Raw genomic sequence first — 14955 nt, 5'->3', positions numbered from 1 at the left:
GAGTTGAGCTTTCACTGCTTTGTTGTTCTTAGCACAGAGAAGCAACAGATTGCTACCAACTGGTATTGTGGTTCTGGTTTGTCTCAACAAAAGCCTCTATACAGGTGAACCAAGATGTTTATCATGAGGGACATTTCTGAGATTCGGGAGATTCAGAAAAACATTGCTATTGTCTCATTTTGACTTCTCTGATAACTGCTTTGCACTTTGAACTGCATGTTCTACCAAACCATTTGACTGTGGGTACTCAGGGCTACTCGTAACATGAATAAAGTCCCACTCTTCAGCAAATCTCTTGAACTGCTGGCTTGTAAACTGTGTACCATTGTCAGAAATAACTTTGCGTTGACTACCATGGACTGCAAAATGATGCTGTGACTTAGTAATGACCGTATTGGATTCTAAATTAGGAAGTAGGTCAATCTCTAACCAATGTGAATAAAAGTCTACTAACACCAAGTAATGTTGACCATTCCATTCAAAGATTTCTGTAGCTACTGTCAATCAAGATAGTTCAAGAATCTGGTTTAGCTGAAGTGGTTGTTTCTGCTGATGGGGCTTAGCACTATTACATACAGAACAATATGAAAGTACTCTCTCAATATCCTTTGACTAGAAGGCCAAAATACTAGTCCTCTCACCCTTCTTTGGGTAGGATCAGTTCCTGGGTGGCCACGATGCAAGATAGTAATATACTCTTGTTGCAAGGATTTTGGAACAATCACTTTTGGACCTTTCATGATGATATCAGTGTCAAACAAAATCTCATCTCTGTAAGGAAAATAAGGTTGCAGGTCTTGAGGTAAACCAGGATTGCTTTGACGGCCATCCTTGACTGATAAAGTGGTTGAGCTTCTGAAGAACTGGATCTGAAGCTGTCTGACTTCTAAGCTAATCAAGATGTGTAGAAGAAAAATTTCTCAAAATCAAGTTTCTCACTTTCATGCTGTTCAGTTGCACTTCTTGGCGATCTGGATAAAATATCAGCAAGATAAAGAAGTTTGCCTTTTGTTTAGACAAGCTTCAAATTATACTTTTGCAATTTCAACATCATCTGGCAGGAGCTGTATGCATAGGCTTTTTCAAATTAGTAACTAAAGGTTGGTGATCCTGTTTCGATTTGGATAGGTTGGCCATAAATATAATCATGAAACTTCGAACATGCAAACATAATTGCCAAGAGTCCTTTCTTGATCTGTGCATACTGCATCTCAGTTTGGGTTAGAGTTCTAGATGCATAGGCTACTGGTCTCTCCTCTTGAAGAATGACTGCATCAGGACCAAATTTCAAAGCATCACAAGAAAGATTAATTGGTTTGTGGACATCATAGTTTCTTAAAGTAGGTGGACTGGCAATTCTGTTTCAGAACATCAAATGCTCTTTGGTGGTGTTCTGACCAGGACCAGGATACATCTTTGCATGTCAGCTCTCTAAGTGGTGATGTAAGTTGGCTTAAGTCTGGGATGAACTTGCCTAGGTAGTTAACCATGGCAAGAAAATGTTGTAGGGCTTGAACATTGTCTTGAGCTGGCATCTCACAAATTCCCATTTGCTTGGAAGGATCTGGTCATAAGCCTGAACTGGTAAACAAATGACCAACATAAGTAACTTTTCATAGCCTGAGTTTGCACTTCTGAGGATTCAGCTTAAGATTCACTTCACAAGCTCTTTACAGAACTTTCTTGAGATTTCTGTCATGCTCAGCTTCACCATTACCTCCTAATAGAATCCTTGGGTTGGGAGGGTGGCCTAATGGTTAAGGTGTTTGCCTTACAAACATAAGGTGCTGGGTTTGAGTCTCACAAGGGATAATTGGCTAGGCTTAAAATGGCTCATAAGAGCAGTTACCTTAGTACTAACCTATGAACTTATGAACCTATCATCTACTATAACAGCACACGGATAACCAGAAAAAAATGTGTTCCATGGCACGCTGGAAGACTTCACTGGCAGAGTTTAACTCAAATGGCATTCTCAAAAATCTGTACCTGTCAAAAGGAGTGCTAAAAGTGGCTAGCAATGAAGATTTCTGGTCAAGCAAAATTTGCTAAAATGAACTTTTTGCATCCAAGACAGAAAAAGCAGTGGCATTTGGCATAAGAGCAGCAAATTCTACGACTGTACATGTTAGATAATGAGGTCTCTTCAGTGCCTTTTTCAAATCTTTTGGATCAATATATATTCTGATATCATCTCACCTTTTATGAGCTACCAGCATGGAATATACCCATTCAACTGGTTCGTCAACTGGACAAATCACACCTTGCTGCACCATTTTGTCTAGCTCAGGCTTGACTCTGTTCTGCATAGCTAGTGGAATTTTCTGGGCTGCTTTGATAACTTGGCTGACTTAAGGGTCTAACTTCATGGAGTACACAACTGGGAGTTTACCTAGTTTGTCTTCAAAAAGATCAGCATAGGTAGAAAAAACAGACTGGGTGAAATAAGAATAGTGGTCTTTTGAGCTTACATGGTGGACTTCCTTATTAAATGAAAGTAATCCCATTTTCAAACTGTCTCTGAGGCCTAATAATGACTGTACGTGCCTTTTGACCATGTAAAATTGCAAGTCATGGCTGTTCCCAGCAATGTAGCATGAAAGCACTACTGAGCCTTTGGTTTGAAACTCTTCACCATCATATGCAACAAGCTTCACACACTTTGCCAAATCAAGCTTCTCATGAGCTCATACTCTAGCAAATGTTTCTATTGACATAACATTGTACTTTGAACCTGTGTCATCTATGGGTCTTCCATTCATCCAAAAAGTACAAAGTACTTCATTCTTTGCCCATAAATCTACTACATTGACTGTTTCATTAAGCACAGACATAGCAACAACATAAAAAGTAGGGACACAGCTTTCTAATTGATCAACTTGTCTCTTTGAATGTTTTCTTTTGATAAAAGAATGTGCCTCTTTGGATTTACAAAATCTTTGGAAATAATTCCACTTTTTACATCTCTGGCATTGCTGACCAAAAGCTAAGCACTTTTCTCTTTTAGACACATGATTACCACCACAATTATGACAGTTGACTATGAGGCTAGGGGAAGGCACCTGCTTTTGAGTTTGCTGACTCACCCATGTGCTTCACTGAGACTGTGTGTGCTCTTGAATTTGCTAGAACGCTACGGGATTTCCAGGGACTCTTGCAGGATTCACAGTTGCTGCCATGTGCCTGGGCCTATTTCTTTTAACGACTTGCTGCATACAATCAGCATTAGCTTTACAACATATCTGAAGCATACATTTCTCAATTGTAAGCATATTTGTCTGCTGTTCTGTGAGCTCATATATTTGTCAAAACTCTGTGGCCATATTCAAAGTTTAATCTTTGTCACGAAGCAAAATCTTTCTCACAGCATCATCTTTAATACCACACACAAGTCTATCTTTTATCAACTCATCCCTTAAATCACCAAATGTGCATGTTTTAGCCTTATTTCTCAAGTCAGTTATATATGCTTGGAAAGTTTCTACCAGCTTTTGATCCCTTGTGTAAAATAAGTGCCTTTCTGTTGTAATATTCATTTGGGGGTTACACGTTTCTCTAAATTTACATTTTAAGCACTCAGGGTCTTCCCTTGTTTCAGCTGGTGCCACTATATGTTGGTTCCCCCTCTCCTGCAAACACAGCAGGTGGATGCAGAAATGAACATTCCCTTTCTATGGCTTCTGAACCAGCTAAATGAAACAGAATAAATGGCTTTGTACATGCATCTTTGTCAGAAAATGCAACTTGTATGAAAATATCATACTCTTGCTCAAACACTCTCCAATTCTCTGCAATATTATTATGAAATACAAGTGGACCAGATTTTGAAATCCTTCAGCCTTGCCAGAAAAGTATGCTTAAACATACTGCAAATATGGTCATTGTAATTATGTTCGAACATGCACACACACCAGGTACTTGTAATAATACTCAAATGCACAATAAACTCTTCACATGCTATACTTTGTGAAATATGCTTTGAAATGGCTGTATTTTGTGAAATAACTATACTGTAATACTGCACAAACTGGCAAAACACTTTGTACTATCCAAAGTGCACAAATAGCTTTAAATAATGCAAAAAAGTAGCACATAGTGATAAAAGGTGGTCGTTTTCCTTATTTTATGCGATTCAGACATTTGTTTCTACAGTTTTCATAACTATTTGAATATTGTTATCAATATGTCTCAGTTTTGGACATTTTGTTTAACTAGAAATTTGTTTGAGCATTCTGAGTGCTTTGCTTTATATTCTTTGAGTAAGAACTCTTTTAAAATCAAGTGTTAGTACCTGGAATTCGTTTCTGACCCGTTTTATGAGTTGTACATGCAGTAGGGATGATCCATTCCTCTATATTCCTCCAACATTAACTGAGTGATTCTTGGTCTTGATTCTGGATCCCATTCTGACAACATATGACTCATCCTATGTTATGATTCAAGATGAACAGGTGGGGTAGTTCATTTATATGCTTTATTATATAGAAACACATCAGGATGGACAGCAGAGTAAAATATAAACAAACTGATTGACAGACCATTACATACATGCATGCTTACATCTCAACTGTTCTCTACAAAATGGCAGTCAGGCTCACACTTGCTCAGTATTATTACACAAGCCCATGGAAAGCTTCTTAAAGGTATACATACACTCTGATCTACACTTACTATATATGAAAATCAATGATGGTTTGCTAAATATCAGGGTGGCTTCATTAAATACATCAAAGGATGCAAGCTGCCTCTATATTTGTATAATACAGTACAGTGAGGGTGAAAGTTTGTATTGTGTTTACACAGTAAGTACACCATTCGGTGACACTTAATTGAAGCAGTTGGTAGATTGCTGTAAGTGACTTGCATAACTAAATGTTAAACAAGCTGTTGAAGTTTGCATGCCTGGTTAGCACCTTGGGTAGCAAAGCAGTTATTTCTCATTCATTCTGTCAGGAATGAGTGCTGACACCTCCAATAACCCCCACTCCCCTTCCTTTTACTTTTAAAATTATGTATTAATTGGGGTTAAAGGAAGCACCACCTTCTCTTACTAACAGAAAGTGAGAAGATGTAAAGGTACAAGTCAAATTACTAACAGAAAGAGGGATGAGGGAAAGGCACTTCAGCGCCCACTAAAAGTAAGCATCACGCAGGTTACAAGTCCTCTAGACATACTCTCAAGTTATGTATTTGAAAGCAACATGTTTTGCCAGTAGTAGCATTCAAGAAAACAGCCTTAAAAATCATGTTGTTGTAAGTCACTTTCCTAACATTTAAATTATAGACCTAATTATATCATATTTGTGTCTATGATTCTATTGACAATATTGAAAATATACTATAACCGATAATCAGTGTCATCCACTCTTCACCAAACCCATATTAACTTGAATGTGCATTTAGAAAATTCTTCCATTAGGCAAGGAGGAAAGCCTGCATGCACACACACTGCTTTGTGGGTGGGGGGAAATTGTACCTACCATAGGTAGGTACTAGGCTATTGGCCCTAGGGCTTATATAAGCCTAGCCAAAAATGTACACTGGCTTTCGCAACCCAAGAAAATAATTTTCCTGTGCCACTGTCGAGCAGAGCCACAGAAGTGATCACCAGGGTGAATTTCCTATTTCCCATCCAATCATCAAGATTTTTCTTGAAGAGTGCTAATGAGGAGCTTTGTTTGATATAGATAGGTAGTTTGTTCCAGACTATGGGAAGTCTCTGGGACAGGAATCTATCCCTCCAGCATGTTGTTTATTGTGGTGAAAAAGGTTTAGGTCCCTAGAGCGTGTAGCTCAGATGGATTGGGGTTTCTTTAAGTGAAGCATGTCCAACAGCTCTGGGTTTGACATAGCTTTGTTTGTTATGCAGAGATTGCCTCTGAGTAGGCGATATGCGACGGAGTAAAGCTGGAGATTTTTGAGACGGTCTGCATAGGGCATCTGTTTGAGGCCATTAATCCTCTTTGTAAGGTTTTTCTGCATTTTTTCCATTTGTAGATGTCTTGTGAGGTACATACCAAAAGGGGCATTGTACTCTATAATGGGTCTAATGAGTGATGAGTAGAGGGGAACAATGACCTCTTTTTTCCTGGATGAGAAACCTTTTGTGATGAGGTGTGCCATGTAGAAGGATTTCCTGACTACTGTGGCGATGTGATTATCGAAGAAGAGTCTACTGTCCACCTGTGTCCCAAGGTCTTTTATAAGTTTACTACCGCCTATGTGGTAGTTCATGGGTACAGAGTTTTTCCCAAAGGGGATGACAATGCACTTTTTGGCATTGAGCTTAAGGCCATGGCTTTGACACCAGGCATCTTTCTCAGTGAGGCCCTTTTGTAGGATGTCCACATCGTTAGGAGTTTCAATTATGGCTCCTAGTTTGCAGTCATCTGCAAACTTTATTAGCCAAAGACCATCTGTGTTAGCCTGTACTTCAGGGAAGTAGACACCAAACAGAAGAGGACCCAGGACTGAACCCTGTGGTACTCCACTTGTCACTGGTCTGAAGTCAGATTTAGAGTCTGCTGCTTTCACAGTGTGGGTTCTGTCAGTGAGCCAGTTGGCAACCCATCTTGTGACATAGGGATTTATACCTAGTTCAGTGAGTTTATCTACAATTCCAGAGTGGGGGATGGTGTTGAAAGCCTTGGCAAGATCTAGATAGGCTGTGTGAACCACCTTCCCCTTGTCTACGGCTTTGGTGACTGCTTCAAAGAAGTATATCAGGTTTAGGAGACATGATCTGCCTTTTACAAACCTGAACTGGGTGGGGTTCATAGTTTGGAGATTACCAATGTCTTTGTTTATAATTTCCATGATGATACGTTCCATGGCCTTGCAGACCAGGTTCGTCACACTAATGGGGCGGTAGTTCCTGGGGTCCATGGTGGCTCCCCCTTTGTGGAGTGGGATAACCGTCGCTGTGTGCCATTCAGTGAGCACAAAGCCTGAGGTGAAGCTATGATTGAACATGGTACTTAGGTGGGGTGCCAATTCGCTCTGTAGTTCGTGTACAATGCAGCCTGGGATGTTGTCAGTTCCCATGGATGCTGTGTTCTTGGATTTGGAGAGTGTGGTTTTTACCTGTACAGCTGTGATTACAGGAACTTTGCATTCTTCCAGTATAGAGATGGGCCCTTTAGGGGGTGAGAGGGGGGTAAAGTTAGTACTGAACCTATCTGCCAGGATGTTGACAATATCAGTTGGTTCTGTATATTTAGTGCCATTGTGCTGTAACTCAGAGCACATCTGAGTGTTGCCACTGAGATTCTTGACATAGGTATAGAATGCTTTGTGGTTGTCTTTAGAATCAGTGGCAGTTTTGTTTTCGTAACTAGCTTTGGAGGATTTTATGAGGGATCTCAGCTTCATATTGAGGCTGACCAGGGAGTTCCTCCAATCATGGGATTTTACTCTTTTTTTGCAACAGTTTCTTTCTTCTGTTGTAGAGTTTGTTTATGGCAGAGGACCACCAGATTGGCTTCATTTTTTTGGAGGATATCATCTTAGTTAAGGATAGCACAATCCATGCACTCATGTAAGTACTTATAAAGTGCAATTGTGAAGGATTTAGCAGTCGTACCTCTATTGTCCATCTGCATTGGTGTTGTGAAGTTTGCCACTTCTGTCTTGAAAAGTGTGAAGTTGGCTTTAGAGTAATTTTTTACGGTAGTTTCCCTAATGGATTATACATATATATACATACACACACACACGCACACACACACACACACACACACACACACACACACACACACACACACACACACACACACACACACACACATATATTATATATATGAAATCATTTTATATATATATATATGTATATAGATGGATCCCATTCTCTTAATCGACAACACAGTTTGTCGAGTGACAGAAGATCGAACCCACTTCACCGAAAGTGCACAATATGGAAAGTGCACTTTTGCATAAGCCGATTACAGTGGGGATAAGGAAATATATCCTTTTCCCCACTGTAGTGCAATCTTGGAGTTGGTATATTTAAATAGGGGGGGTGTGGGAGCTGCAGAGGGGCTTGCCCCCCTGCATAAACAGTTTCAATTTAATTTTTTGTTTTTTTGACAAACAGCTTCAGCAAAAGTGAACTTTTGATGATGTGCACTTTCACTGAAGTGGGTTTGATCTTCTGTTACTCGACAAACTGTGTTGTCGCTTAAGAGATGGAGACACACACACACACACACACACACACACACACACACACACACACATATATATATATATATATATATATATACACGTGTGTGTGTGTATCCAAGATTGAAACAATAATAATTTCATGAACTTTAATCATACTTGGATTTAAGGACTGGTTTCCCTTCCCGTCATAGTATTAGAAGCCCAAAACACTTGGAGAAATTAAACTGAGACCAACATGTTAGGACTGGAGGAAACAGCATAAACTTTACACTCCACATCTATAAAGAAAGTAACTCATCATCTCCAGCATATTGCTAAGGAAATTCTTTTTCTCTCAAGCTGGTTTATAAACCACTCGAGCATTTATCACTCATTGTACTCTATTTCATCTCGCAGGTGACATCCCAGTAAATCCTAGTCCACTGATGCCTTCCTCAACTTAAAACCATCTGTCCATTGCCTTCATGAATATCTGTGGCATTAGAAACAAATGGTTGTTGATTGCACCATGGGTGACTAAATACAACCCCAAACGCTTGTCATATCTGAATCTTGGCTAAATGAATCTTCCTGCCATTCTAGTTTCACCAGAAACTATCTTTGCTTTGTGATGACAGAACAGACAGTAGACAAGCTGAAGTAATACTTACCATGATAAAGGAATGAGCCAGTCTATTCCCAACTCTTATTGCCCAGAATACTATCGATTCTTCACATAGTTTCAAATAATCATTAATTCATAGACTACCTGGAAGACACACACATATTTTTACCAGCAAAGTACATCCCACCACCATCCTCAGTACATATTTTCGAAGCCACTCTTATGCAAATTTTAGATCATATTGGTAGCAACATACTAATACTCTGTGGCCAAACTAACCTAAGCTGCAACACCTCTCTTTCCCTACAATGATCTTAATAAAATCTTTCAGTATCTCACAATTTGTGAAGGAAGACACTAGGCTGAACTCTCTTAGCAACAAATTCTATGCTTCAATGTTTTCATTAGGAGCCTCCCTAATAAAATAGCAAATCTACTTATTTTATCAAATTACTTCAGCAACCACAGTCCTGTTTAAACATACTGGTCCTTTAAAACAAAAAACCTCCATTCCCTTCAAAAATACCTAATCTTTCCCTAAAAAAAATTTAAATTTATCTCACTTACCCCTCCAATTATAATAGTATACCCCCCACAGTAGCCCTTTAATCATGTTATAACTTACTTTCGGGTTGGGAGTTAGTATAAGGGTTAACATGGTTACATCATGCACCAGAGGTATAGATTTGTATTCTCACCAAGGAAATTGTTGAGGCTTAAAATTGTCCTCAAGGGCAGCTAGCTTAGTCCTTAGATATGACACAATGAACCTATGACTACAGGATTTGGTTTATAAGCAACTTATAGCTTAGAGGTGCATGGGTAGGCTTAAAAAGGCCCCAGTGGTCATTAGTTGAGGCTAGATGTATGAACATATGAACCTGTAAACTTATATTAAAAATAAATGTAGACATATTTCCACAATTGCACGCACATCCACATATGTTCCTTGGATAACCCTAGAACAACATTCATTAATTTAAAACAGATACAAAGCTGGAAAGAATGGAAACATGACCCCCACCATAATGCCATTAAACACAATACTTGCTTTGAAATGAAAAAGGATGCAAGAATTCTAACGAATAAAGCCAAATCAGATATCATTAAAACTTTGCAAGCTTCCTAACTCAGTAGCAGACCCAAAATATTGGGAGCTCCACTATATCCATATCATCTACCAAACTCTTTCCTAAGAGTCACTTCACCTCCTTTCTTCTACCTGAACTTCTTAAAAAAATAGCCATAAGTAACTCTTCCCCTCAAATCCTGTTCAGCTACTACTTTATTAACTTTGATTCTGGTCCCCCCTTTGGCCCTCTTCATAAAGTTATGGAATACTCCCTTTCTAATTTAAGGCTATACAACACAATGAAATCTACAAACTGCTTCTGACAATCAGCAATAAGTTCAACTCCTTTTTTTTCTGTTACTTACACCCAAATATACATCAAAAGAGTTGCCTCATGTATCACCAAACCTTCAAAAGACATGTAATATGGCACTGACCATCAGACAGTTACTGCATATGTTTAAACAAACCCTTATCATTCGTCTGTCTAACTCACTTAACCCAAAACTCTCCAAGGACTACAATTCCATAGCCAACTGTTGCCCACTAGCAAACATATTAGAAAAACTGCTTTACAGCCAATTACTTGAACTCATACAAAAATATGATCTACTCAATGATATTCAATTTCCTTCCAAAATACAGTACTCAGGCTGCCATCTTTTCCCCTCACTTCAGAAATCTCCTCTAACAAAGGCAAAGGATTTCTTACCAGTCTATTCTTTCTAAATATAAAAAGAACCTTTGAAATGATTAACCAGAACCTACTGCTGCTAAAACTTTTTGACCTACAGTATGCTAGTCCCAAGAAATATGTCAGTGTTACCTATAAGACATAACCTTTCTTATCTCCACTCAAATCTCTCACTCAATCACTGGTCACAACACCTCTGGAATTCCCCAATGACCAAGGCTCTATATTAACCATTCTACTTGCATTCCTATCAACAACCTCCCATGGGACTTGCCCAGTGAAACATTATGATGTATGCAGAAAAAAAAAAAAAAAAAAAATATATATATATATATATATATATATATATATTAGCTCAGGTCACAAAGACATCACACAGAAGATACAACCCTTACAAAACCAATTCACCACCATATGGAACTCACTTTCCTTCCATTCTCATGTAAGTAACACCATCCTCAAGGTCACTCGGCTACTAAGGATGACACATAGAATCTGCATTTTTCATATATTTGAAGTGCTATAAGCGTGTCAGTCCCCATGATTAAATGAGCTTGACACCTAATAGCTAATGTATCAGTGTGCCTATGGTGCACTTCCTGCAGTTGACTGAAAACACGATAATTTGCTTTATTAATCTTGCCCCTCATAGGTTCCTAGGTAGGTACTAGGCTATTGGCCCCAGGGGCTATACAAGCCTAGCCATAACAATTCCCTGGCTATTGCTTCCCACAAATATTTACTTTCCTGGACCCCTGTCTAGCAGGGCTACGGATGTGATCCCCGGGGTGAATTTCCTATCTCCCATCCAATCGTCAAGGTTCCTCTTGAAGAGGGCCATTGAGGCACTCTGCCTGGCATGTATGGGTAGCCTATTCCAGAGTATGGGGAGTCTCTGGGTCAGGAACCTATCCCTCCAGCATGTTCTATTCATTGTGGTGACAAGGTTAAGATCCCTGGAGCATATGTGGCTCAGAGGATTGGAATTTCTTTAAGTGTAGCATGTCCAGCAACTCTGGGTTTGACATGGCCTTGTATGTTAGGCAGAGATCGCCTCTGAGTAGGTGATATGCAACAGAGTATAGTTGGAGTTTCTTTAGGCGGTCAGCATAAGGCATCTGCTTTAGGCTTGTGATTCTTTTTGTGAGGTATTTCTGTGGCCTTTCTAGTTGTTGCAGATGTCTTGTGAGGTACATACCAAACGGGGCATTGTATTCTATAATGGGTTTAATGAGGGATGAGTACAGAGAGACAATGGCCTCCTTTTTTCTGGATGGAAAGCCCTTAGTGATGAGGTATGCCACGTAGAAGGATTTTCTAACTGTTGTGGCTATGTGGTTATCAAAGGTGAGACCACTGTTCACCTGTGTTCCCAGGTCTCTTATCACACTTTTGGTGTTTAGTGTGCTGCCACCTATGTGGTAGTTCACAGGTACGTGTTTTTTCCCAAAGGGGACAACTATACATTTTTTGGCATTTAGCTTGAGCCCATGGCTCTGGCACCAGGCATCTGTTTCGGTAAGGCCCTTTTGTAGTATATCCACATCATTTGGGGATTCAATAATGGCTCTCAGCTTGCAGTCATCTGCAAACTTTGTAAGCCAGAGTCCCTTAGTGTTGGCCTGTACTTCAGAGAATTAGATGCCAAACAAGAGTGGTCCCAGGACAGAACCCTGTGGTATACCACTTGTCACTTGTCTGGAGGTGGATTTGGAGTCGTTTACTTTTACAGTCTGCATTCTGTCAGTAAGCCAGTTTGCAACTCATCAAGTTACGTAGAGATTAATGCCCAGCTTAATAAGTTTATCTATGATTCCAATGTGGGGGATAGTGTCAAAAGCCTTGGCGAGGTCCAAGTAGGCTGTGTGAACCACCTTACCCTCGTCCACAGCTTTGGAGACTGATTCAAAGAAGTCAGTCAGGTTCAGGAGGCAAGATTAGCCCTTCACAAACCCAAACTGGGTGGGGTCTAGTGCTTGACAGTTGCCAATGTTTTTGTTTATAAGTTCCATGATAATACATTCCATGGCCTTGTAGATCAGGCTTGTCAGACTGAAGGGATGGTAGTTTCTGGGATCCAAAGTGGATCCCCCTTGTGTAGTGGGATGACTGTAGCTGTGCGCCACTCTATGGGCACAAAGCCTGAGGTGAGGCTATGATTAAACGTGACACATAGGTAAGGTGCCAGTTAATTTTGTAGTTCATGCAGTACACAGCCCGGGATGTTGTCTGGTCCCATGGATGCTGTATTCTTGTCTTTGGAGAGTGCGTTTTTTACCTGAGTGGCCGTGATTACCAGAATTTAGCATTCTTTCGGTATTGAGATGGGCCCTTTCAGGGGTGAGAGGAGGTGAGGTTGGCACTGAATCTATCTGCCAGGATATTGACAATATCCTTGGGATCAGTATATCTAGTGCCATTCTGCTGTAGCTCAGAGCAGATCTGAGTATTGTCATTTGGATTCTTGAAATAGCTATAGAATGCCTTGTGGTTGTCTTTGGAATCTTTGGCAATTTTGTTTTTGTAACTAGCTTTGGAAGATTTTATGAGGGATCTCAGCTTTCTACTGAGGCTGGTGAGGGAGTTTTTTGAATCCTGGGTTCTTCCTCTTTTCTGGAACAGTTTATTCCTTCTGTTATATGTCTTGTTTATGGCAGGGGACCACCAGTTTGACTTCCTTTCTTAGAGGACAGCGTCTTGGTTATATTTGGAATGGCTCAGTCCATGCACGAGTGAGTGTGCTCATACATCACCTTAGTGTAGGATTCAACAGTTGAACTTCCAGTTCCCATCTGCATGGGTGTCATGGAGTTTGTTACTTCTGACTTGAGAAGCATGAAGTTGGCTTTGGAGAAGTTTTTTTACAGAGGTTTACTTAAAGGGGGGTGGGCGTGGGATGTGGATGTCAAGAGTGATTAACTTATGGTCTGATCTGACCAATGAGGGGGTGACCACTGGTGTAGTGCATCAATCTCCTGTGTTGGTAATGACCGGGTCTAGAATACTGGTACCCCTAGTGGGACTATGAATTAGTTGCTCTAGGGCATTGGAATTTATGAATTTCAAGAACCGTTGAGCAAAGGTGTTGGTACAGGAGTAGTTTTCCCAGTTAATGGCAGGGTAGTTGAAATCACCCAATATTAGGGTGTTTGGTTGTATCTTAATATTTTCCAATATGTTTAGAAAAGTGTAGTGAGAATCTTGGGGCATGGTGGGGGATCTGTAGCAAGCTACAATTTGTATTGCAGTCTTAGCTAGTGTTAGTTGCACCTGGAGAATTTCAGATGCATTGTGTTGGGCAACCAGCCTGAAAGTGTGACTATCCTTTGTGAATATGAACACTCCTTCACCTTTAGTGTTTCGGTCCTGGTCTGGTGGCCGAAAAGTGTTGTATGAGATGTAGCCTGGTATTGCAGGGGTGCTCTCTAGAGCTTTGAACCAGGTCACAGTTACTGCACAGATATCGATGTTCACCATTTTTAGGAGAGCCTCGAGAGAGTGCATCTTGAAGTTTAGACTTCTAGCATTGAGTAGCATTACCTTCAGATTTTTCTTGCTTACACCCGTTATAATGGTAGTTTTGTCCTTTGAACCTTGCCTAAAAAAGGCACCATAGGGGTGGCAAGAGCCTTAGCTAGTAACCTAAATCCCAGGGGCAACAGATGCAAACCATCTTTTGCAAAGCATCATAGTTTGTCGATCATGTCATCCCAGGCAGACAGATACTGGATCCCCTTTGAATGACACTAGAAGCTTAGCCAATTATTGAAGTCAGTCATTTTGTCTTTATACTGTGGTATCATTCTGGGTGATGGCAGGATGCTACTCAGGGCTAGGGTCATACCTGACTGGGCTACATCATCCAAGAGCTCTTCCATCTCTCTTTTCATATAGTCCAGGGAGGTACGTCTCAAGTCATTCACTCCAACATGGACAGTGACAGATTCATATTTGTACCTGTTGTGGAGTGACTTGAGTGCATACGTTATGTGGCAGATCCTGGCACCCAACAGGCAACTAACTGTAATGTTCTCCTTGTTCAGCCGAGTGAGATATCAGTGTGCTTGACTATAGAGTCACCTATGACTAAAGTGTTGGCTACGTTGCCTTGCCTTAGGGGCTGCTGTTGGGTGACACACTGGTGTTGTGAGCTGTGTGATGCTTTAGTTGTGTTTGGGGGTGGTGTTTGTTTGCTTTTCAGCTTCGGAGGTTCTTGTTGCTTGGGCAAGTTAATGTTAAGATCCTCCGCATATGTGGGTTTTGTGTTGCTATGTGTGGGTTTTGGTGGTGTGGGTTTTGAAGGACTATATGTTGTTTGAGGTGTTGTGTGGGTGGTAACCTTCTCCTCTTGACTGTCTAGCACAATCTTGGATGGAGAGAGCTTTGCTTCCAGTTTGGCTGTGTAAGTGCATCTCTTGCAGG

The sequence above is a fragment of the Protopterus annectens genome, chromosome 14.part0 (genome assembly GCF_019279795.1).
Source record: "Protopterus annectens isolate FY-2018-M chromosome 14.part0, PAN1.0, whole genome shotgun sequence".
NCBI lineage: Eukaryota > Metazoa > Chordata > Ceratodontiformes > Protopteridae > Protopterus > Protopterus annectens.
Note: the sequence above shows the minus strand (reverse complement) of the source record.